The sequence below is a fragment of the Myotis brandtii genome, unplaced genomic scaffold (assembly GCF_000412655.1).
Source record: "Myotis brandtii unplaced genomic scaffold, ASM41265v1 scaffold315, whole genome shotgun sequence".
Classification (NCBI taxonomy): domain Eukaryota; kingdom Metazoa; phylum Chordata; class Mammalia; order Chiroptera; family Vespertilionidae; genus Myotis; species Myotis brandtii.
Window position 1 is genome coordinate 56,830 of NW_005362075.1, and position 27,019 is coordinate 83,848.

The window sequence follows — 27,019 nt, forward strand, 5'->3', positions numbered from 1 at the left end:
GCCATCCGCTGAGGGACCTGCGGAGACAGAGGCTGGTTAGGGACCGGACACACCGCTCCTGCTCGGCCCTCAGAGGCTGTGGGTAACCTGAAAGGTTTGCCTATTAGGCACCAGTAGGCACAGAGCCTGTGTTAAAATCTAAAGAACAAAATTATATAATCCCCCCTGGATTATATTTGTCTTTATACCAGCGCACTCATAAAATATAATTTTAAATATTTCTATGGAGGAAGCAACACACCAAGGCACAAGTGCTCGGGCTCACGGAAGTCCTAACGCAGTCCTTGCTTTGGGTGCTCCGGCCTTGGAGAGCTCAGTTTGGCGCCCTCTCCTCTCACTGAGGCGCTCCCCTCAGGCGTTCCCCTTAACCTGGGTCAGGACATAAGGAGATTTAGGTCAGGTCAACCATGTGCACAGCAGAGAGCTTAGCACTAAATGCATATCTGTATGCTCCATTACGACAGTCTTTCCTGCTTCCATGGTGAATCCGGGGAGGTGGGAAATGTCAGAAACTTAAAGTTCTATCCAAGGGGTGATTCTACCTTCCCATTCACTTGCCATTTCAGAGGCCTACCAGGCCCAGCACGCCTGGTGCTAAAGGAGGTGCAGTCTTCCTGCGCTGTGCAGGCTGCTCTGAGCCCCAGCGGGGCACCAGCACTGAGAGGCCCTGAGGACAAAGAGAAAAGCACCCGGGTCCACACAAATGGCCTGGACCCAGCAGCAGGAAAGCTCTAAGCAGCTAATATGAGATTGGGGGAGGTTGGTTGGGTGACAGGGGCTGCGGGTGGGAGCAATGAGAAAGCCGCAGAGGTGGGGCTGCATGCCCACTCAGTGCCAGTGACACATGTAATCGCCACCCCACAGCAGCTCTGGTCACCACCACTCCCACCTTTCAGAAGTGAGGCGCCCGGCTGAGGTTCAGAGATGTGCGACCTGCCCCAGACATGTCAATTTAGCAGAGCTGGGATCTAAGGCTACTTAGCTCCCTGTACCTGGAGCTCCAGCAGCCCTGCTGTCTCCCCAGCAGACAGCGCTCTTGTGCTTCCGGATCCTTCTCTTGAAATGTCCTTCCTTACAATGAGCACCACTGTGACTTTCCTTAGAAGGTGGGATTTTCAATGGCCCTCAGGCTCACATGTAAAGTGCAAAAGTATCTCCAGATTACCTGAGCCTTTTTTTGTTTTTTAAGATGTTGGTTTTTGGCAGCTTTGTTTGGCCCAAGAGCTCCAAGACCTGTCACACTTGCACTCTTCCTCTGTCCCTTGGTGCCCTGAGCAGTGAGAAGGTCCAGGGATTGCCTTCCCCTTTGTGTGGAATTCCTTCCCACCACGGGGAATGAGAGATGGAGCGAAGATTACTTCCGAGGATGACTGTGAGGAAGCATGAGGAGACCTAAGTGCTCAGTAAATGCCACCACTGTTGTAGCTGAACCATATTGCTAAAAGCAAGGACTCCCTCTTGGGTAGAGGTCTTGTCCCCAAGCACTCAACTCAGTCAGCCTGAAGCCATGGGGCGGGTTTAAATGGGGCTACTTTCTGTCAACTACATTCCAGTACACAGAGTGGTTCCAAGATGACCTTTAAAAGCTTAAATTGGATTCCTGAAGGTTGAAGGAGCAACAAGGCAGGATGAGTGAGAGAGGGAACCCAGGGAGCAAACAAGAGTCTAACCAGAGAGTGAAGCCTAGAGCTGGATATCAAACAGCCAAGCTACAGGAGCCCTGTTCAGAGAACTGAGGTGGAGCCATTAAAGATGGGGTCAGAGCAAGGGCATGACAGAGGGTCCCGTGACAGGGAGGCTGCAGCTCCTTGCCACCCATATGTGAGCAATGTGAGCACCAGATGGGGATGAGCACAGGAATGACGTGCTCAACTCATCACTGCTAAACTGGGGACCCGGAGAGAAGACCTTTTGCCTGCTTATGAACACAAAACAAACAAGCTTTTGTTCTTTCTTCTCTTCCCTTACATGTCCTGGTTTATTAATATCAAAATGATCATAGGTTCACTGAGGTGGTTATAAAAATGCCTAATCAGGCCACAGTCTTGACATATAAAGGAACCCCTAAAGTGTGGGTAGTGGGTTGAATGGTGACCCTCCCCAAAAGAATGTCCATGCCCTGACCCAGAACTTGTGAATGTGCCATTAATGGAAAAGGGTCATTGTAGATGTAATTAAGTTACAGACCTTGAGATGAAATTTTCCTGGATTTTCCTGGTGGGACCCACATCCAATGACAAATGTCCTTATAAGACAAAGACAGAGGAAGAGGCCATGTAACCACCAAGGCAGAGACTGAAGTGATGTAGCCACAAGCAGAAAGGCCGGAGGCAGCAGGAGCTGAATGAAGCAAGGAGAGAGGCACCCCTAGTAGAGCGTGCAAGTGGCCTCTGGGCACCTGGATTCTGACCTTCTGACCTCCAGAAATACATTTCTGCCATTTTAAGCCATCAGGTTTGTAGTAATTTGCTAGGACAACCCTAGGAAACCAATACAGTGTGTTAGTACGTCTAAGACAAGAGAGGAAAGTGGACAGACATTTGCAGAGCACCTTTTCTGTGTCCAGCACTGCACAAACAGCTCACATGCATAAGGCTGGGTTCTATGGCACGGGCCACTCAGCCACACTGAGGTTGGAGTTATTTTGTCTCTCTTACAGAGAAAAGCTGAGGCCCCCGGAGTTGTGTGACTTGCCCATGGTTCAGGCTAATGAGGGGCACAGACAGGACTAAATTGAGGTATCCTGACTCCACTCCAGTGCTCTTGTTTTTCCCCCATTGCATGTCCCCTCCCTGCTGATGTTGGCAAAAACAGAAGGGCAAAATGAGTAGAAATAAATCCACTTGTATAGTTCTAGTAGAAGGATAAATAAATGAAGGCAGAAGTATGTTTCTGAGACATTTGGGGATTTCACTTATCACCAAGTCCTGATTTCTCACTAACATATATCTAAGGCACTATCTATAATTTTAGGTTAAATGTGCAGCTATACTAAAAATCTACTTCCTAGAACGAATCCCATCCTTAATTTGCTTTCCTGTAGCACAGTTGGGCTGGGTCCCTGGGAAAAGAAAATACAAAACCACATTCCATTCTATTCTATTCAAAAGAATTCTCTAATATATACATAGTTGAATTATGGTGAGTGACTTGAAATTCCATCTCAGTCCCCATGGTGTGAATCTAACCACATTCTCCAGAATTGTGTTTTTATAGTATGTAGCCAGAAACATAGGGAAAAGGTACAGAAAAAGCAGAATGGGTTAAATGCAGAGAAAGAGAAAGAACCCCATCCTCCTTCCACTCCTTCCCACCTTCCAAATAACAGTCAAGGAGTTTTCTGTGAGGCAAAATGAGTAAACTTCCAAGTGTTCTGTGACGTAATATTCCTAAAATTAGGACTAACAGGACCTCTGTTAGTCAATGACAAACAACAAAACCAAAGAATAAGTCATGGTAAAGGACAAAAATAAACAATCCAAAGTCAAAGCCTGTAACCTGCCAGCATGGTGCCCCTTCCCCAACACACTACTTGTAAAGACTGGAGCAGAAAACCTGAGGTGCTTCTAAAAAACACCCAAAATACTGATGTTCCTCATTTACAAAGAAGTCTAACCAATTAGTAAGAAAAACACAAACAACCCAATGCAACTAGGGATGATGGACATGAATAGGTAGTTTACAGTTGTTATGGATTGAATGTTTGTGACCCCTCAAAATTCATATATTGAAGTCCTAACCCCCATTGTGGTGGTATTTGGAGATGGGACCTTAGAGAGGTCAGATTTAGATAATGTCATGTGAGTGGAACCCTCATGATGGGATTAGTGTCCTTATTAGAAAAAAAAGAAAGGCCAGAGCTCTCTGCCTCTCTGCCATTGAGGACATAGCAGGAGGCCAGCTGTTTGCAAACCAGGAACAGAGCCCTCACCAGGGAAACACATCTGCCAGCACCCTGATCTGAGACTTCCTAACCTCCAGAGCTGTGAGAAACAGATTCCTATTGTTTAGCCACCCAGTCTGTGGTATTTTATTATAGTAATCCAAGCTGACTAATGTAATGGGGAAATATATATAATACATGGAAACTGTTCAACATGTATCATCAAGTAAATGCAAAATAAAACAACAGAATTCCAGTTTATAGCCATTAGATTGGTAAAGATTATAAAGTTTCCAAGATTGCTATGGCAAGAATGTTCACTGCTAATGGGAATCTAAATTGGAGCAACTTGGTTGGAGGGAACTTCGAAATAGCTAACCAAATTTTATTTTATTTTATTTAAATTATTTATTGTTGAAAACATTACATAAGTCTCCTTTTCCCCCCATTGACCCCTCCCAGGCCACTCCTCCCCCCACCCCGCACATGTCCCAGCCCCCTACTATCTGTGTCCTTTGGCTATGGTTGCTCTCTTACCTCCCCCCTCTCACTCTTCCCTTCCTTCCCACCTTTAGGCCAGCAGCTCTACTTCTAGTAGTTCACTCTACAGATACTCAAAACTAGTGCATTAAGCTGTGTAAGTTGTGTATATAGACTTTTGCTGCATCCTTTTCTTAAGAATAAAACAAAAATATCTGAAAACAAACTAGGAGCTTGGTTCAGTGAAATCTAATCTGTCCAAACAATGGAATACAATTTATCTGTTAGACACTGGATGTCTTCAGCCTTCTATGACATATCCATTAAAGTGGACAGCTCTCCATAATATATTAATTAGTGACAAAAAGCATATAGAGAATAAACCTATCTGCATATATCTCTCTTTAAGCATTAGGCTGAAACATAAACAAACAATTGCTGATATCTGACTATTCTTAATCTACAAAAATGCAATTTCATGATTCATTGCTTCAAATGATTCACGATTCAACCCAATATGAGCAACTCTCTGAACCAGCAATGAAAAGAGCCCAATTAGAAAATCTTTTACCACTAAACTGGGCAGCATGAATGAAAAACCAGAATGTAGTGTGGCCTCCTCACCCACCCACCACCACCTTTGTATAACTGGCTGGTTGCCCCTAAAAGTCACATCAACAGCTTGGAGCAGCTGGCAGGCCAGGCCTATCAGCACATACTTAACAAATGATACTAGTAACAACCATCATTTAGTACAGAATAGGGGCCAAGCTAAAGGCTAATTACTTTATATGTATTACCTAATTTAATCCTCAAAATAGCCACGTGAAAAAGCTGTCATCCGCTTCCCTTTACAGATGAAAAACTGAGACTTAAAGAGGATGAGTCACAGAGTTAGTAAAATTCATAATAGTTCATGAGCACACAGGACTTCTCCTTTGGAACTTTCCAATAATATGTGGATTGACCTTTGGGGTGATTAAGATTCTATACTGTTCAGCCCTAGCCAGTTTGGCTCAGTGGATAGAGTGTTGACCTACAGACCGAAGGGTCCTGGGCTCAATTCTGGTCAAGGGCACTTACCTAAGTTTCAGGCTCCTCCCCGGCCCCAGGCCCTGGTCAGGGCGCATACAGGAGGCAACCAATCGATGTGTTTCTCTCCCATCGATATTTCTCTTTGTCTTTCCTCTCTCTTCCACTCTCTAAAAATCAACTGAAAAAATACCCTTGGGTGAGGATTTAAAAAAAAAAAGATTCTATACTGTTCATATATGAACAGATGGTCACTACAACTTGAATGGTTATTTTTAAATGGTTTCACACATAGACTGCTGGGCGCTAAAAAAAATTAGGGTAAAATTATTTAAATGATAAAAATAAATAAATAAACAAACAAAAGAGATCTTGTATTATGGAAAGTGATACATTGTAAAGAAAGGAGTGGATGATGAAGATGACACTGGATGGCTTCAGCCTTCTATGACAAAGGTAAGAACTGCCTCTGAGATGAGTGGGGGCAAACGGGAGAATTACAGAAATAAAAGGTGTAGAAGTAGCAATAATACCCTTTATCTGCCTGGGCTGCTATAATATAAGCCCAATATCTAATACAAGATTCACTTCAAGGATTTTTATTTCCATTTTGCAGATGTAGTAATTGAGGTATAGAGTGCCCTAGTGGATGAAGCATGGGCTTTGAAAATACATAGAAGAGATAAAATAATCCAAATATGATGGTGTTGTCAGGTATATTAAATGAATGAAGTAAAGCATCACACCCACTACCAGTCATCAGCAGGAGCACTGCAGACCTCCACTTCATCCCTTCGATGGGAGAACTTACATGACGAGTCAAAAGTTTTAAATATGTAATCAGCAGTGTAATATGTAATATGTAATATGTAAATATGTAATCAGAGAACCAAAATGGTTCTTTCCATTCCACCAGAGATTTTAAAAAATAGGGGCAGGGTGGGTATAGGGGTAAGGTAACAGAATCAAAACAGAAGCTTTTGATGGGATTAAAGTACACATACCCTATTATGCTCCTTTCCCCAGAGATTATGCTAGGTCCTGCCTAGAGTGAAGCTAAGGTGGGGTTAAGGGACACACATATGTTTTGGATAAAATCTTCCAAACCTTCTGTTATTCCCTTCCTCATATAAACACTACTGCTTGATATTATGCTGCCTCTCTAAATAGTACTACGGGGCATAAGCCAAGGAGCAGGAGAAAAGGAAGGCATGCAGAGATGTAGGAGAATCAGGTAGACTCACATCCCTCTTTAACTCAACTTGGGCCATGCAAAAGAAGAGGCTGTGCCAGAACTAGAGAGGGAAGTGAAAGCCTCCAGAGGTCTGGAGTTGGCTGCCGTAACTAACAACAGTTTGGGATTGGTTGTATGGAAGTGAATGTTAGGCAGGGATGTTTGTGTAGATGTATATGGATGGGAAGGTGTGTGTGTAGAGCAGCCTGGCAATCATTCTCCTTTCCCTGGGTCCTTTAGGAATCACCCCTCCACACTGGATGAAGTATGGTGGAAAGGTATTCAGGGGCCCTGTCAGCTGAAGCCAAGGTAGGCAATGTGGGTCAATTGAACACTCCCTCCCTGGAATTTGAATCTCCAGTAAAGTGACCAAGAGTCCACAGATGCTGTTGAGTCCTTTACCCTAGCAGTAACTCCTCTGACCCAACTGTTTATGCTTTGAGACCACCCCTCTTACTCTCTGGTATTGCCTCAATGCCCACCTGCCTCCTAGGCTTGTTCCACTAAATTCCCCATTAGTTCTCTTAGTTTTTGTTGCTTATAATAAAGAACCCTAAATCATATCTAAATGATTGCAAATATCATCTCTCTATATAAAAGCCCAAGCGACCATTACAACTGGTCAACCGAACGACCGGTCGACCAGTCGCTATGATGCGCACTGACCACCAGGGGGAAGACGCTCAACGCAGGAGCTGCCCCCTGGTGGTCAGTGCGCTCCCACAGCCAATCAGAGCCCTAATGGGAACTGGGCAAGATGGCCCTGATCGCCCCAATGGTCAGCTAGGCCGAGGGACCCCACCCGTGCACAAATTCGTGCACTGGGCCTCTAGTAATATATAAAGCATAGTAACCGAGACAATGTGAAATGAGCCGGGTCTACCCTTGGCACAGGACTTGGAGGAGAGAAAACAGTGACTGGGATGATCAAAGAAAGTCTAGACCTGCCAGAGCCTCTGTATTAAGGGAATCCAGGGCTGGAGGATCCATATGGAGACAGTAGTTGACCACAGTCAGCATAACCAGAAAAGAGTTCCACAGGGACAGACAGAAAGTGACCTCAGAGAAGAGCAGGAGAAGCAACAATCAGGGCCATGTCCGCCATCCCGCAACGTCTTGCATGCTCCATGGACGCTGCCGGCGCCCTGTGACGCCTCACACGCCCCGCAGATGCTGCCAGCCAGCACCCCGCCCTGCCCGCCACGAGAGCGGCTGCTCATTTGGTCGTGATGCCATTATAGCGTCACGACCACAGGCCTTTTATGCTATAGATAATATTTTTAAGGGGGACATATTTGATTGTAATAGAAGAATGGGCAAATAAATTAGGGCTTAATAACTCAATGAAATATCATAATCATGAATAATACAGAATATGGAAATAGTCTTATAATACAATATTAAGTGAAAAATGCCAAATACAAACTTGTAACTATATCATGATTATGATAATGTAAAGATTCTGTAGGAACATGGATAAAGCCTGGAAGGGAACATGGAAAAATGAAAACACACAATCTGTTACTGAAGCTAGACATGGGGTAAGTTTCCTTGTAATTTAAAAAGTTCAGTCATGGTTATAATATTGCTCACTCAATAAATAAAAATAAATAGACTAAATAGAGGAAGATTCAGAACAGATTGTGGAGTATGCGAGGCAGGGAGTAAACCAAGAGTTGGTAGTCCTTGTCACAGAAAGCCCAGGCATTTCTCATCGCCACCAGTAAAGCCATAACTAGGAACAACTCTAAATGTTTTCAATGTATTTGGTTTCGGTCTTAATGTAACATCATGTAAGATTTCACTGGTTTCTAATTTTCTTTCTACAAAATTAAACCCACCATCTGTTTTTCATAGAAAACGAGTAATATGCAAAGTCTGAAATTCTAAAGTCTCATTCTAGGACAGACTGGAAAAAGTAGGTTTGGTTTTAGCCACATAACCAAGTCACCACCTTAAAGCAAACATTACAAAAATACACCTTGGAGTTTGAGCCCAGAGAGCAAAGTTTTGGACAGCTGAGAGCAAATACAAGCAGGAGCCTGCAGCTGGCAGCTCAGCCAGGACATTTGTTACCTGGGACCCTGCACAGGAACAGGGGAAGGTGGCACAGATTGATAAAGAAGCTCCAACCTCAAACCAGTTTTAAATTAAGGACCACCACGATGGTTTTCTCCAAGACACGAATTCAAGCTAACATCTCAATAAACTCTCTTGATTCTGACATAACACGCTGCAAAGGTTCCAAACCTTACCTCTCAGCAATGCCAGCAGCTAAAAACAATGTTACGAACCTCACAAGGGAGATGAGCACAACACTCTCAGCCTGGACCACTGACTCTGAATCCCACACACAGTAATTTATATATGAATGAGTTCTACAAGTGCATTCCAGGAACAGCTGAAAGGCTTCATTTGCACAAAACCATAACAAAGGGGAGTGAGTGGAGGCCCAGGGAGAGATAGATAAATGTGAAAATCAAGTCATAGCTACAGCAGGAGCCAGACAGAGGGAAAAAAACATTGACTTGCAACCATCTGAAAGCTCAGCAGGTGGGGATTTGGTTGCCCTGCAAATTCCAGCTCTTTGTGTAGGCCCTGAGGTTTTCTCTCCCTATCTTTGTCTTTCCAGTTGGTGAATCCTTACAGTGAATGATCTCATATGTCAAACTGTACCATATTTATCCATATATATGGTATTGAGTATAAACTCTGACCCAAACACTGGAGAACAACACAGACATACCCTTGTCCTTCGATTCCTAGTCTTGTTTCTCCATGTTTGACCCACAAGGTACCTGCAAAACAATCAACCTACATCCACCTCAGACGTGCAGATTCCTGGCTCCTGGATCATACCTAGTGAATAAGATCCTCTGGGGTGGGGCCCAGTAGTAAGCATTTTAAATGAGCTTCCCCAGTGATTTGAATTCATCCTCTGGTTTGAGAATCCCTGGCTCCTGGATACTTCTAGGTGAGGCTCAAAGAGGAAAGCACTCGGCTGACCTAAACCTCCAGGCTTTGGAGCTCCACCAATCACTGCTATTTCCTTAACCCCAAAGTGCTTAGCCACATTATTTCATTACCCTCAAATCCCCTGCTTTTTGACCTATCCCTTTTATTTCTTCCATTCAAATTTGAGGTCAAATTGGAATTTATCATATGAGACAGAAAAACATTGGTGGAATGATACCTGCCTAACCTGAGATCCATGCTAAGCAGACTCCATTTGTAATGTACTTTCATAGCAGGAACAGGAACTGTGGATATGAAAGAAGAGGGAGGGGAAGACTCATGGGAAACCCTGGACTGGGCCCTGTGTTCCAGTCCCAAGTCTACTGCTGCTCACTCCGTGTATTTGGGGCAAGTCAGTCTGTGGCTCTGGACTTCAGTTTCCATATCAGTAACATGAGCCGGTTGGGCTTGATGAGGGTTGGGGTCCCTTCCAGTGCTAACAGGCTCTGATTTTTCCTGGAAGAGAGTTTACATTCCTTGCCCCGTACTGATTCTCTTCTAGAGCCACAACAGAAAGAGTCAATCCCACAGGTTGTGCCCAGGGCTGCCCACTGCCAGCGGAGCAGGCTTTAAGTGCAGAATATCTTCCCTGGATGCAGTGCAAAGGAGGCCAGGGTGCCTGGCTACAATATTCAAAGGCAGGGCCCAGCCAAAATGATGGAATGAGGTAAATATTTGGATGTGATCTACATAATCGGAAACACTCCCACTTCTGAAATTGACCTGACTCTTTCATCACCAGCCACATGGAAACCGTCCTCGGTTATAACTAGAAAATAACTCAGAGCATGTGCGTGGGTACCGAGTCCGCCCTGTGCTGCCGCACAGTTACTCAGGAAACAGAAGCAGATGTCTCTGTGTGCAGTGCCCAGGCATGTTCTTTTGTTCGAGAACTAGTCCATTTGGCCTTGTGCTCTCAACAGCATTTGCCTATCTGCAACCCAAGGGCAGTCAAAATAATGACTAATTCACACAATAAAGAGTGCCGGCTTCTGGACCCTGAGGTTAACTTGGGGAACAGCAACCTTCCAACAGAGAATCCTGCCTGGCAATTGGGCCATCTGCATCTAGCAGTCCTTGGGAAGCAGCTGGATCCAGCAGGCTCCTGAAAAATAGGTGATTCAAAAGCCTGTCCCTGGAAGGTGGCAGCATACAGCATGGAGCAGAGCACACAGTAGGTGTTCTATAAATACTTTGCTAAATAAATAAGGCTGCACATGGTTTGAGATAGGACTCTACCTGGATTCCCTCAGTATTTTCCTTGCTCACTCAGACCTCGCCAGGCTATTTTCTTGAAATCTAGCTCTACTGTGTTACTCTCTTGCTTACCAATGTCTCTTGAGTTCTCACTGTCCAACAGATAAGATCCAAACTAGTCTTTGCCATGGCATTCTAAGCCTTTCATAATCTGGCCTCACTCTTCCTTTCAGCTTCAATTCTACCACTGCTGTCCCTGCCGTCTCTGAGGCTCACAGCATGCATGATATAGGACTCGCCCTTTCTCCTCTCCTGCCTTCACCATGCTGTTCTCTTAGCTCCAATGCTCCCTCCCTTCTCCCCTACTCTGTCTATGAACTTCTACTCACCTCTGAAGACCTTTTCCATCCAAGTCAGATGGTCTCTCCCCCAAGCTCCAGAGCCACTGCACACATCCCTCTCCAAAGCACCTACCACCGGCACTATAATTAACTGTGCATACAACCAGCTCTCCAACAACACTGTGAGTTCCCCAAGGCAGGGATTATGTCTTATTTATCTTTGTGTTTGATCTAATCTCACTAACGGCACCTAATATAGAGTCTGTCACCTGACAGGCCTTCAGGAAATATTTGATGGATGATTGAATGAGCACATGGACGAATGAATGACAAATGCACCAACTGCTTGGTTTCTGCCCATTCATTGGTGAAATGTCAAACAACTCTTCTCTCTCTAGAAGCACATGTTGTGGCTATTCAGCCACTGGGATGGTGATCTCTGAGGCCTCTCCTGTGTTCCTTGCCATATGTGCCTAAAGGACGAGAGACTGACAATCCAAATGACAGCTCTCCTGTCTCTTCAAAGTAATCCACAGGGTGTTTCATCCCCTGACTATCTCTTGCTTGTTGAAACTTCCTCTCTCCTTCACTCTAGGACGCTATATTGTCCTGGTTTCCTCCTAAACTTCTAGCTGTCTTCTCCTCTTCTACCTGCTGGCTGCTTCTTTATCTGCTCCCCAGATGTTAGGATTGTATTCTGGTACTCCTAATCTTATCCAAACTGTTTTAATAAGGTAACACTGTGGCAATGATCTTCCTGTCGGTCTCTCCCTTATTCACAGGTAGCCCCAGCTCTCTCCCGAGCACCAGATTTACATTCCCAATAGCCACCTAGACATACAACTACCACCAGGATGATGCATGGGCTTTCCATACCCATTATGTCACCTAACCAGGACCTGAATACCTGCTCCATCTTCTGAACTCTCCATTTTCCGATTCATCCAGAGTGGCCCCACCCCTGAATCCGATCCTCCAACTGCATGCAAATTACACCAGTTTTACCTTAGAAAGATCTCTGCACACTTTCCCTTTTCCTCCATCCTCCTAGCCTGCGGTTGGATCAAGGCCTCATTCCCATTTGCTCTTACCTGGTCTCTATCCATCTCCCCACTTCCAGAATTACATTCTTAAAAATCACATCATCCAAGTCCCATGTTTATTAACCTCGCTGAGCACCCTTTGCCTCCAAGACTAAACTCAGTCCACCAGCCTGGTTCACTAGGCCCTTCACTCTGTGACTTCTAGCTACCCCTACAGCCTCACCTGTTGGCACTTCCCTGTTTTTAACCTCTCGCTCAACCATGCCAAGCCTTTACACCACTCTGTGCCTCAGACAACCCATGTCACTGGCCTTGAAGGACCTCCCTCACCCCCAGCTTACTTCTTGCTTGTCCTTTAAGATCTACTGAATGTTACACCCTCTGTGTAGACAACCCCAACTCCCCAGGCAAGGATAGTTGCTCTGTCCTTTAGGCATCCACAGCATTTTGAGCACACTTCACCACATTTCATTTTAACTTCTGTTTTTATGTGTCCCATACCCCAAGTTGTGAAAAAAAACAGGGATACATTTCTCATGCTAATTTAAAAATGGCATAAGTATAAAACTGAAAAGAACAAAATTCAAATTAACAATATTAATTTCATGTGATGCATAGATGATGGAACTAAGTAGACATTGTTGGGTGTGCCTATAGGAGGTATGTAAGACTTTGAAGTTTCACTAATTGACTACATTCTTTGAATTTGAGCACAATGAACCATCATTTTAGTTGTTATTTTTTCCTTTTGAAAAATGAACTTGTTTTAAACCACCAATCCATTACATTGGAGGGCCAATCTATAAGGCTGAAAAGTTTTAAATGATGCTTAATGAAAAAAGCAACACACTAGTATTTATCACTGTACTTGTTGCTAATGAACTAGTGTGAGTTGGGTCTCAAAAGACAGAACCTAGCAGCACAGCTGAAGGTGGACATGGTGTGATCTCCACAGGTGAGGGTCTTGGGAGATTAGTACCCTGCATGGTATCTCAATATCTCCACACTTTTATGGATTCAAACATTTAAAAATCTTCTCTCTCTAGCATGGAGGTCTTCAGTTAATAAACTATCTCAGATTATCTAGAATAGACTTATGTTAATATTTTTAGGTTATCAAATTGAAAATTCTAAACTAAAAATAATTTAAGTTGCAGACCACCAAGCATATACCCAAGATTCCAGGGACCTATAGGTCCTCAGTTTACAAAACACTGTCTTAATTTTTTTTAATCGCAGATGTGGCTCTGAGCCAGGATTTTCCCCCAGGTCACGCTGATTCCAAACCTCTGACTCTCCTCTCTAACCTCAGTGTGCTTAATGCTCAAGAATACTGGTACCAAAGGGCTTCACAGACCATAACATCCTATACAATTGTCAGTTTAGGGTTTGGTTACTAGTATGTAAAAGACAATACTTTTAAAAAGGAACTGGCATTTTTTAGGAAATGTACAATACAATGCTTCTTTAAGGAGATAATAATTATATCAGTTCTTCCCATATATGTAAAAGGTTACAACTCAAACTTGATATTATTTGATTGAGGAGGTGAAGATATTATAGTGGTGGGCAAAAATAGTATTACACCATGAGTATGCAAAACACAGAGCTTATTCTTGTATTATTATTTATTAATTATTGTATCACCTATTATTATGATTAACCTACTTTTGCCCATCCCTGTATTTACATGCTCCGCGAGAGCAGGTCATGGCAATAGGTAAGTAGAAAACCTAGGCCTCTACAACAAAGAAAAAGGTGCTGGTGATCAGGGGCCCAGGTACAAACATGATTAGAAAGATCCTCTGCTTACTCAAAAGCACTTGAGTAGCCGTCCCCAGAAGAGGGGCAATAGTCTGGGCTGCAAACAAATTTTTAACTATCATTTCCAAAGTCTACCTAAAGTCCCTGGTTACTGTTTTCAGACCCTTCTAATCATGTCTGATGACTTATAAAATCGATTTCCCTGTGTTTAAATTGCATTTCTTTTATTCTTGAAGAGAGACAAATAATGTGTATTAAGCTCCTCTACCATGTGCCAGGCACTTGACTAAATTATTTGACTTAATCTCCAAAGTTGGCTCCCCCTTATCAATCCGACCTTAATTTAAATGTCACCTCAAACAGACTTCTCTGACCACACGCCTACACACACACACACACACACACACACACACACACGGGCACGTGCACACCCACATGCACACATATACTGTCACTGTCACTTTGCCCTGTCTGTTCCATTTTCTTCATAGCGGTTATTACAGTCTGAAATGCTTGTATTTGTTTACTTGTTTATAGTCTGTTCTTCCCATTTAAAATAGAAATTCCTCATTATGGAAGAGAATCCTATGCTTCTTATTCACTTCTAGTCCTGTTACCGGGAAACCCCCAGCTGGGCTCAGGCTGCCTGTCGCTGTGTCCAATAACAAAGGCAGGGTTGAATCATATAAGGCGTGTATTGAGAAGGCTAGCCAACCAAGAAGACAGGGCGCTTACAAGCATTCAAATCCTGTCTTATAGCAAGGTGCAGGGACAGGATTATAAAGGGGAAGCGACTAGGGTGAGGCAGCCCTGGAGGTCCGCAGATGTCAGCTATTGTCCTTTACTAGTAGTCATCAGGTGATGAGATGATGTTGATGAGATGATGTTTTGACTCCTGGTGGTTCGGTCTGACCCTGCTTATCAGTTCTGCTTGCTGGATTCACAGCTGAGTCACCTCCTCAATCGCTTTGCACAGGCCTTGAAAAGGAAACTTAAGAAAAACGTAATCCCCTATTTACATAAATATATGTGTTCTAAGATTTAAAATAATATGATTATTTTTCAGATTGATTCAGGTGCTATATCAGATTATAAGTCCCCCCCATCAGTCCTAGCTCCTATAACAGAACCTGGCACATAGTAGGTGATTTATGGTTGTTGAATGAACAAACCCTACCAGGTAGGAAATATCCTGCTGTTATAACTGAGAAGGTGATGTAAACTGCCTAAGGTTAGGCTGTTAGGACGTGATATAGTCAAAATTTAAACTCATATCTACCTGCTTTAGGAGCCAAGATGCCCGCCACCCAGGCTTCTCTCAATGAGGTTATTAGAAGTGCACTGAGGGACCCCAGACATTCCAGAAGAAAATGTGGCATCTTCCCAACTATCAACTTCCTAAAGGATTTAAAAGTAGGTGTGTGCATGGGAGTTTTGTCCTAATGTTAAATTAGTTAAAATATTGTACAAAAATTAAAATAATCAGTCATGTTTTGGGACAGAATGTCACATTTCCATGAATGTTTTAAAAAATAATAGATGTCAAATAAGAAAAAAAATAAACCTCAAGGAAACTTTGAGCCTTCAGTAGGCCACTTTGGGCTACCCCAAAGGCTGGATGTGTACATAAGTGTGTGCATGTGTGTGCGTGTGTACACATGTTCCCACTCTTTTGCTGACACAACATTTGGGGGGAGACAATGGGAAGCCCTGAACTGTACTGGCTGCCACCCAGAAGTGCTAACGTTGAAATGATTTAACAGAGAATAAGGTATCTGAGGAATGACCACTCTGAACAATGATCTTCAAGGTCAAAAGGGATGTTTCTACAGAGAGAGATGTCAACAGGCCTCAGCTAAAGGGGTTTGGGTGAGAAGGCAAAAGCACAGACATCATTAAAAACCAACTCTGTTTCCAGGGTGGTTGCAAAGTCTCCTTCCCAGAGCAGTTAAAAATAGAACAGACTCGTTGTTCTGGGATGGCATAGGCGTGGTCTTGCTTGAAAGAGAAGATCTCTGGAAGTTATTTCCATCTCAAGATCTCTAAGGTCTAGACCACCAGTGGCAAACAATTTGGGAGCTTCCTCCCCCCAGCTCCCCACTATGTCTGGAATGATCAAAAGGGTCCCTCTTAACAGTCTGTCTTAATCTGAAATTTCTGCCCCAGATATTCACAGCACTCCGGCAGTGCCCATCCATGGCGGTGAGCTCCTCCTGCCTGACAGGTGAACAGGAACACCTACCTGCCCATGTGGACCCGGGTCACTGTATGGCAGAGAAGGGGCCTCTCGCTGCAGCACTCCTGGGCTTCCCCAAACATTTAACGTCTCCCTGGCTCTGAACCAAGAATCCCTCTCAGAGCCAACAGCTTACAGCCCATTAAAAACCCTGTGTGATTGCAAACACTCTTTCCATTAGACAAGGAAGAAACAAGAACCACGTCTTGGGACCAAGCTAGCAGTTGCTGAAACTAGACTAGGGGCTAAAGTCCCTGAAGAGGAAATATCACTGTATTAAAAACCACAACTATTTCCAATGCTCACAGTCAATTACATGGGAGACCAGAGGTGCCGCTGGAAGCGCAGCAGCGAAGGAAAGCCTACTCGGCCACATTCTGGCCAGGCTGCTTTGGGGAAACTAGAGGCACCTTCAGATTTTTGAGCTGCTTGGGGCTTGAGGCCTGGTGTGTTTAATAGGAAGAAGACTACATTAGGGCATGCATAAGTCATTTAATCCACACCCCAAGCCTGTGAGATCAGCAGCATCCTCATTTTATCCAGAGGAGAGCCACTAATCTGTTAAAATTGAGATGCTAACTGGACCACATTCTTTGGAGAGCAGAGGCACCACTTTGACAGCCTCCATCCTTCTCGCCCTTGCTTCTTCTCCATGGAGCCCTCCATCTCTTTCTTTACAACTCCTTGGGAGTGCTGGCCACTGCTCTGGGCTTAAAGAAGACAGAGGCTCCACTTAGACCTCAAGTCCAAGCTGTGTAATCCACTTGAGCTTCATAGGAGCTCTGTATAGAGAGTCATTAGGCACTGAACCATATAGTGTTTTCTGGCACTTTATTCACAACATAAATCTTTATACTGTGAATTGGGTATAACGAAAATGATTAAAAATGAGCACAAGCACCATCACCTGGATATCGGCCATCTGAGATGCCCATGGGAAGGCAGTCTCAGGCTCGGGAGACGTCAGGGCACACACAACACAGCATGCGCACCCACATGGCTTGTCGTCCTGCTGCTGGTGGCTGAGAATGGAGATGCATTGAGGTCTGATTCTGTGCTCCCTGCCCCCAGCATCTCCTTTCAATTTTCTACTTTATTGATTATAACAATAGATTATGATGATCATGGCCTATAACTTTTACCAAAACATACTTTGTAGCCATTAAAACACTATTAATTAAATTCTTACAGCAAAAATTATATTGTTATTGCAAGTATAAAACTCTTGAACACAACCCTTTCCTTCCTTCAGAACAATGGCTTTCACCACTTGAGCTCTCAGGAGCATAGCTAGGCATTATAACTAGACACACCATTCTCTGTTTCCCATCTGTCACTGTCTCGGGGTCTCTCTCCCTTAGGAATCCCACTGGCAGAATTCAAGTATTTCAGGGCCTTTGGCCATAATACTACTCAGTGACATGATAAGCTCACCAGGACACAGCACTGACCTCATACATGGCATGCTCTAAGTCACACAGCCACTGAGAGGCAGAGCTGGGACACCAGCCCAGGATTGCTCGTGCTCTGTCCACCACCCCTGTCCCCATCAACTCAGTGTCCAAGAAGCTGCAGACCAGCCAGCCTGGGACAACAGAACAATGTGAGGACTGGTGGGGTTTCTGGCTGAAAGAACAGCCACAGGAATGAAAGAGAAGCATGCTGGGCCCAGGAATGGGAGGGAGCTCTGGGAAATGCCCTCAGGCACCCCAGCAGGATTGCCTCAGAAACTCCCTATGGAAGTGGCAGTTCCTCCTGCTGCTGCTGCTGCTGCTGCTAGAATAATGGTTCTCAACCAGGGGCAATTTTGCCCACCAGGGTACATTAGCCAATGCCAACAGACAGACAATTTTGCTTGTCCTAGCTGAGGAGGTGGGGGATGCTACCGATATTTAGTGAACAGAGGTCATGGATGCAACTAACAGGCTACAATACATGAGACAAACATCCCTGTCCCTGCCCCCCTCCCCCCCTCCCACCCCAGCAGACAGACAATTTTGCTTGTCCCAGCTGAGGAGGTGGGGGATGCTACCGATATTTAGTGAGCAGAGGTCATGGATGCAACTAACAGGCTACAATGCATGAGACAAACATCCCTGTCCCTGTCCCCCCTTTCCCCCCCCACCCCGTTATCTGGCCCGACATTTCAACAGTGCTGAGGGGAAGAGACCCTGCTCTAGAGTAAGCAGGGATATCCTAGACACTTCTCAGCATCTTCTTCTTCACCTTTTTTTTTAATCCAGAAGATATTTTTTCTCTGATTTTTAGAGAGTGGAACAGAGAGGCAACAACAGAGAGAAATATCGATGTGAGAGAAACACATGGATTGGTTGCCTCCTGCAAGCACCCTGACCAGGGCCTGAGCCAGGGAGAAGTCTGCAACTGAGGTACATGCCCTTGACCGAAATCGAACCGGGGAGAAGTCTGCAACTGAGGTACGTGCCCTTGACCGAAATCGAACCTGGGACCCTTCAGTCTGCAGGCTGACGCTCTATCCATTGAGCCAAACTTGCTAGGGCGCTCTCAGCATTTTCTCTGTAGAGCCCCATTTCTGGCATGTGCAGAGCAAAGGAACCCAGTCTCCAGTTCCCAGAGGAGGAAACAGGGGAAAAATTAGAAGGAGCAAAGGTACAAAAAGAACGGTCTACAGGGAATGGAATGTGGGAGTGCATATGTGGGGACGCCTAGTTGTTCCCTTGGCTCTCCTAATGTGTCATGACCCCCATGCAAAGAGCCTGAGTAGGCTGCTTGGTTCTTGGTGTATGGTTGGAAGATGTTGATATGGGTTATTTTTAAACAAGGTCATTAATACAATGACACATCAGGGGATTTCCAGTGAATCTATTAATAGGGCAACTTCTTATGCCAATTGATTAAACTGATACTACTGAGATTAAATAGGGAAGATACCCAGACTGGAATTGATCAATTGGGATGACAAGGAATGCTGCTCAGATTCATTAAATGGTTGAGACAGGGCCCTTGAAGTCATTGGTCCGTATGTGAAGTTTTATGCAAAGACACCTGGCTCTTCCATATCAGTGGATGGTAGTGTGCCTTCACATGCATGGCTGAAAGAATTAACTAGATCTGACACATCTCATTGCTCTTCTTGGGTGCCAGGGATACCTGGACAGGGGGAGGAAACGGACCATGCAAGGTTAACAAGCTCCTTATCCTGAATCCAAGCATCCTTCTGACCTATACTGCCCTCCAAAGCTACACTTGTGACACTGAAACACCAGTGACTTATATCCCTCCAACCCTGAGCAAAGGAGGGCAACTGTCCAGCTGGGGGCGGGGGCGGGGGAGCGCAGAGAGGATGAAAGGGGTGATAGATGAGCCCCAAATGCCCTCCCAGCCTAACATGCAAGAATTTTGGTGTCCTGGAGAGAGCCCAGGGGAGACTGATCTCAAAGAAATTGGGCAGAGCTGCCCACCAAGAGGAGCCAAGGAAGGAGACAGCATTCGGGCAGCACAGCCTTCCTGTGCCAGCCTTGGGCCACCTTGTCAGCCTTTCCTGTCCGTTTTGATCTCTTTTTCCTACCACATCCTCCAGCTTCTAAGTCACACACGTTTCCCGCCAGAAGCCCTTATCTCTGTACCAAGTCTCCCAAGAGAACCAAATACACATAGAGCCATACACTCAACCACCTCCCCACCCCCATCCCCAGTGAGGCTGTGTAGGGAGCAGACAGGAGGCAGGTGTACAAGACCCCCAGGCAGATAAACACAGAATCCTGTGGCCCCTGGCCCTCCAAAGGACAAGAGGCCAGTCCACACAGCCCATGGTGTATCCTCTGTGCTGCTTAACCTCCAGAGCTGTCTGGGGACCCTTCCATCTGCCACGGAGCACACCGTGTGCTTTCCCACGGTGTGGCCAGTGAGACAGCACCAGCCAGCAGAAGGGGGCTCTGGTCTCTGTATGAACTTGGGGACCAAAAATGAAAGGAAGCTCTGTTGGAACATCTGGGCCCCCCAAAAACAACAACAACAACAACAACAAAAACATAAAAGTATGGGAAGTTCTAGAAATAGGAGATTCTTTTTAGTACTGAAAAGCCACACGAGGCAGCAGAAATCAGGCATGACAGACTGAACAGCCCAAACCCCTGAAGAAAGGATGTCATTCCCAAGGAAATGCAGGCTTCCCCAAGTCCAGCAGGAAATCATCCCCCCCTCCCCCACCCATAACTGCCCTTCATTCTCATATGTGTCTTTAAGAATTCTAAGCATAATCAAGTGTCACTAAGCTCCAGGCACTGTGTGCATGTTGTTCAACCACCGCTTGTGATTCCTGGGACCACGCCCAGCAGCACAGCCTGCCTGGTGCAGACAAGAGAATGCCCATTCTACAGATGAGGAAACAGAGAATAATGGTCTTGGGATAAGTGGAGGAGTCACATTTCAACTCAGGTCTGTATCAAGAAGGTTTTCTGGGCCTTTCAAGAACAGGGATTTGTCTTTCTCTATCTCCTGCACCAATTGCAAGGCCAGGCAAATAGAAGCTAATAGTACATGTGTTGTGAGTTGACCTGGGCCTCCTAACTTCAGGCTGGAGCACTAATCCTGAATGCATGGCAGTCAGAGAACTCCCTTGGAACCAACTCCCCCATTGGTTTCTGCCATGAGCACCATGATGCTATTCTTCTTCCTCTTCCTTCTCCTCTGACAGCTACTTCTGCTCCATCCCTCACCCTACTTCCTCCAGAATCTCCCCGACATAAGATGCTTTCTCTTTGCTGTGTTCCTGCTCTTCTATACTCACCGCTTGTCTAGAATGTGCATCAGGGAATATGACTGAAAATGGCCATCTGGCATTTCTGTAGTATCTTGATGGCCACATCTCTGAAACTCATCTCAATACCTTCTCATCTCAACCCCTCAAGATCCCCTCCTCCTTGTGACACTTTGGGTCTGATGGCTGTACTGCCTCTCTCCTAATATCTACTATCCAAGGCTACAAAACAGAGTCATTATTTCTCCCTCTGAGTCTCCTTAGCTCAGTTACCAAATGTTCTTGATTCTTCCAATCATCTCTGCCATTTGCAATTTGATTATAACTCCCCTAGTTTGAATCCCAAATTCATAATAAATATCCCCACCTATATCCCCAGTCTAGGCTTTGAAAGAAGTCAGTGCTGAGTTCAAGTGCTGATTCTGCCAATTATAAGCTCTGGGTGGGCTGTTCAACACAGATAAGCTTCACTTTGTTCTGCCAATTATAAGCTCCGTGACTCTGGGTGGGCTGTTCAACACAGATAAGCTTCACTTTCCTCATGAGTTAAGTGTATCCTCTTTGTAGGGTTGTTGAGTAAGATAGAAATCATATGTGTGCAATACCTAGCACCTTGGGGATGCTCAAAATTGGTTATTATTATTATTATTATCATTATTATTATTATTACCACCAGCTGGTTTCCCTGCCATCAGTCTCTGCCCATCCCCATCCATCCTACACACACTCCAGTTGACCAGATAAATGTCCTCCCTCCATCTATTGGACAATTCCAATCCTGCCTCCCAAACCACTCTGGATCCCTGTAGAGCAGTTGTCCTTCCCTGGCAGGACATACTAGTATATATAAAGGTTTTAACATTTCTTAGCATCTCCCATGGACTGAGTACTATTAGGTACATTCACAAATGTTGCATTCACCTTCTACAGTGCGTGAACACAACACCTTGCACATAAAAGCAGTTGATAAATATTTGCTGATGGAAGAAAACAGTCCTCAGTGAGAGTGTGGAGGGCACATTGCATAACATGGAGGATACAGACCCAGACCCTGCCCTGCCCTGGATTCCTGTGTGCCAGGCTCTGTTCCATTCTTCTTCCTGCGCCTCAGGCACCACCAGCTCTCCCCAAAGGATTGCAGATGTAGCAGCTACAAGGGATAGCTACGTGTGGTTCTCATGACTCTACAGTGAAGCCACTGAAGGGGGTCCCATGACCAGAGTACAAGTGTGAGCCCCTGAAGTAGAGGCCACTGAGGACCAGGAACTGCTGGTGTCCAGAAGGCAGAGGTGTGCAATATTGTGCGGCACTTACAGGACACCACAAAGGAGGTGCAGCCTTGGACTGGTAGGATCACAATGGGTTTGTGGGGGCCTTTCCAGATAGGACCTACATTCAGGGTCAAGTCTTGGTTTCAGTGAAAAAATGAGTGGCAATCAGAGACCAGGCCCAGCAGGGCAACAGGCCACCAAGATGAGGTCATAGGGAAACTACCCTTATACTCCCATAGGCTCCAGAAGGCTAAATTCATCCCCTGGGTCCGGGTGGGCTATGTTCTCGGTGGCAGGTTGTAGGTACTGCTGGTGGCTGGCTAGGGCTAAGTCAGTGGTGAGAAAAGCAGCCTGAGCTTATAGAAAAGAGATGTGGGCATCACTTTTTATCATCTATTAGAGAGAAGAAACAAGGACAGACTTCATATGTCCTTCATATCTCCTTCATGTGCACCTGCAGAGTACTTCAGCATTCTTAACAAGCCCGGCAGTCGTTCCTTTAGGTAACTGTCATTGGTGACAGATCCAGGGGTGGAAGGATCTAGAAATCCTAGCAGTTATGGATCATAAAATTGTACCAATTATACCTAGATGTTTATTTTACTACTAGAGGCCCAGTGGGGCTGATCAGGGCTGGCCCCACCCCCAATTGGGGTGAGGGGGTGATCGGGGGGCAGGGCCGGCCGGGGTGAGGGGCCGCGGGAGGTTGGCCAGCCAGCCCTGCCCCTGATTGGGGCGGGGGGGGCGCCGATTAGGGCCACAGTGCACGTCAAAACAACCAGTTGTTCTGGTCGTTCCGGGCATTCTGGTCGTTCTGGTCACTCCCACGTTCCGGTTGCTTGGCTTTTATATTTATAGATATAGCTCCATGCTATGTGTGTTAATATGGTTAATCTCTTGTTTAAGTGCTTGTTACTATTATTCACATAGTCCTGTATGAGGCATGCCAGGAGCTGCTACCCCACTCACCAACCTGTGCCAGTTGGTGACAGGCTGGTGTAAAGCCAAGGTGGCCCTATCTGACTGAGGACACCCAGTCCATCTCAGAATGGAGCAGCGAGGCCATGTGAGGGTTGTGCTAATACTCGGATTTTCAACAGTGGCCCAGCTCCTGATCAAAAGCCGGAAAGGCGGTGTGTCCCGCAGAGTCCCGCCCATCCTGCTAGAAGTCATTTGTACTCTTGTGCAGTCATCTGTTTGCAGCCAGGTTTGGCTGGGGAAGTCCCACTGCTCATTTCTCTCCTAACCTCCCTGGTGCACAACCAAGTCTCCATTTTATTCAAACTTTAAGAACAGAAATGCATGAAGAAAAATGATTCCCATAAAGAATGAAAAACCAATCAAACATGTGATTACTGCTGTGCAGGGCACTGCGGGGGGGCGGGGGGGGCATGCTTGGGGCACCTGAGCAGAACAGCTCCCGGACAGTGGGATGGCATCTCTTGGCCTTACTCACATCATCCTGCACGGATGGCTGGAATGGACAAGAGTAGGAAATCAAAATCATCGACAATGATTTGAGGGATCACCCCACACAGGGAAGCATGCTGGGAACTGTTGGAGACTGAACTAAGCTTATGACATAGTCTCTACGCTCAAGGGTTTATAACACATCCACAGAACAACACTGCCATACTTGAAAAGGGGATCCAAAGACATTATACCAAAACAAAACAAAACAAAAACAAAAACAAAAAACAGAAAAAGGCTTTTGGAATCTAGAAGGTGTGGAGAGGTCAAAAAGACTGAGCTTGAGAAGTGACACTGCTCTCGGGGACTGAATGTCACCCCAAGGAATTGAGCAAAAATGTAGAGCAAAAATGACGTGACCTGGAGACCCAGGAGTAAACGGTTCGTTCTAACTCTTACACAGGATAACAGATGCTAGGGCAGATCTAGAAAAGCCTCGTGTGCCAACCCAAGGAGCTTGGTCTTTATTCTAGGTACTCTGGGAAGCTGCTGAAGGCTGGGGCAAAGGGGGTGGCAACTGAGTAGAGTGATTATGAGTGAGGGCTCAGAAGCCCAGAGTAAGCTCGAATTCTGCCCCCCCTCCACTTGTCAGTGGCTAGGAGGTCTGGCCAGGTTCCTAACCACCTCCACATGTCTCTTCATGGGAAAAAGAGGGATAATAATAGTGTCTACGAATCATAAGGTTGTGTCAGGTTGGAATGGGATAAGAGCATACCACGTGCCTGGCGCACAGCAAGCACTCGAGATGTCTGCAGCCAGCGGCAGGAGTGTGAGCACATCAGAAGCAGGACTGAGTGCGACGTACTTGGGAGGAGAGTGGGGCCTGAGGGTGGGTGGTCTTGGAAGATTATCACAATCACCCAGCAGCAAGGTAGCCGACAAAGGCAAGAATGGCCATAGTGAGAGGCACGAGGTACGGGTATCAACTGGACAAGGGTGTTAACCTCCCTGAGACCCCACCCCTGGAAATCAGAAGAGAGTGGGCTTGATGAAAAGTAGGAGAGTATGGAAACAGGGCCAACTGAGTGGACACAAAAGAAAGCTCTGTTTACAGATGCTGTCGGAGACCTGGACTCAGAGCACCTGTCAGGCCAGTGCCGCAGATCTGGGGAAGGAATCCAAAGGAAGGAAGGTGTGCAGAGAAGTGCTAAGGGACAAGGATGGCAGCACTGGAGAAATGCTCCCGTCTAAGGAGCAAGGGACGGCAAAGAAGGTAGTGAAGAAAACAGCGAAGGAGAAGAGAGGAGGCAGGAGCAATAGGCTGCAGGAAAGGAGAGGGTGGCCAATGCTTCATGGAGAGTAGACAGAACGTGAAGTGCCGTTCGGAGGGCATGGTGACATCAAGAAGGGCAAATTGAGTGGAGCAGGCGGGCAGCTGTGAAGAAGGGAGTCTTGGCAAAGGCACAGCACTGATGCGTCTGGCCAGTGGCTCCCAGCCTGACGGCACCTGGGAATCATCGGTGATGCTCACAAAGCTGCCAACACGAGGACCCACCTCCTGACACACCGATGCAACTGCTCTGGGAGGGGGCCCAGCAGCAATAGTTTTATCATTTGTTTGTTTTGTAAACTTCCTAGGTGATTCTAACATGCAGCCAAAAGTCCAGGACCACTCCCAAGGGTTTCCCTCTAATGCACATATAGGGCTCAAGTTCCACAGACTTTTTAAATTATTGATTTGGGAAGTGCCAGTCAGACTGTCTAGCTCAGCACACAAAACAATTCAGCTTGTGAGCCAACCCCATCAGACTGGGATTGACGGCACAGAGAGACGAGAGGGGCGGTGGGCCCATGTCCAGACCCAGTTCAAAAGCCCACAGGGATCCTCCCAGGGTGGGAGGGAAGGGGATGGCTGGTTATGTAGCTTCTCTAATCCTAGCACAGACTCCACAAAATAGACTCACATAATTTGAGTGTCAGTCAGAGACCACGAGCCCGAGTGCAGCAGTCTCTGGCCTGGATAACATCTGGGACAGCCAGGGCAGCGGTTCCCGTTCCCAGGGTGCGCTCCCCGGACCAGCATAGTCAGCAGCACCCGAAATACAAATCTCAGGCCCCACCCAGGATCTGCATCAGAATCTCTGGGGTTGGGGTCCAGCATCTGTGTTTAACATGCCCTCCAAGAGATGCACCCTACAGTCACACACACACACACACACACACACACACACACACACACACGCCTAGGCTCACCAGGATCCACTGAAATAGAATCTATGGGGGTGAGCCCAGGAACCTGCATTTTTTAAGCTCCTCAAATGGCGCTGATACACATTCAGGCTAGGATACCACTAACTGCATTCTGCTTTCTGTCTTATGTTTAATTTCCTCGCCAGCATCCCTGGAAAATAATCAAACTACTCACAGAGACCTGTGTCTCCTGGCAACACATTCAACACACAGCTGGTCACCTTGAGCAGCTCTCAACCTTCCCGAAACTCATTTGCTTCATCTGTGAAACAGGCGATCTCATAGGACTGACTGTTCTTGTGACAGTGAAGCGAGCATCTAGCTTAGGGTGTAGCTATGTCTTGGGCACTCAGAAAATGATCTTAGTTGGGGGAAAAAAAGAATGAAGAACAGAGTAGCAGACATAAGACAAAATGGATAGTTTGGCAGCTCATGTGGAGCCTTAGTTCTGACTACAGTCAAGCAAAGTTACTAATGAGATGATCACCCACCAGAACAGATAAGCGCCCCATGCTGAGTCATCCTCCGACAGCCCGTCCTCGTGCACAGCCTGCTCCTGTAAATGTGTGCTTTTGGTTATGTCCTGTCAAAAGTCATGCTAAAATAATTTTAACTGATGTTAGAACAGCAAGCTCATGTCAACTCTTGGCTGAAGGCTTCTACTTAGAGGAAACCGAAGACACCAGAACATCCATTTGCCTCACCTGTCACATGTGGAAATTTGAATTGACCTAGTTCACAGTGTGGCCGTGGGAGAGAGGCAGGACGAGTGGCATGATGGTGCAGAGCACAGTCCAGAGGCAGCCACTGCGGTTCAAATCCTGTGTCTGCAACTCCTTGTGAGTGACCAGTCCTAGACCAGGACCTGTTCATCTTTGCTTTTTCATGCCAGAACCTAGGGCAGTGATGGCGAACCTATGACACGTGTATCAGAGGTGACACCAGAACTCATTTTGGGTGACACGCATCAACAGAGATAAAAGTAAACATGTTCGGTGTTGCATAGTAAAGATACATAGTGAAAACATCCAAGATACATTGTTCCAATATTGACATTAATATAAAAAGGTTATTAAGTGCACTATAAAGAGATTAATCTTTACTCATGACATTTTATTTTTACTC

General features: G+C 45.8%; 1 long non-coding RNA gene across 1 annotated transcript in view; it reads right to left on the reverse strand.

Moving 5' to 3' along the window:
• The window catches only part of LOC106726775, a 55,216-nt gene continuing 28,197 nt past the window's right edge, over window positions 1–27,019 (reverse strand). The window contains exon 3 of the long non-coding RNA XR_001362876.1: window positions 1–17. This is a non-coding gene — a long non-coding RNA (uncharacterized LOC106726775). The remainder of the gene's footprint in view (window positions 18–27,019) is intronic.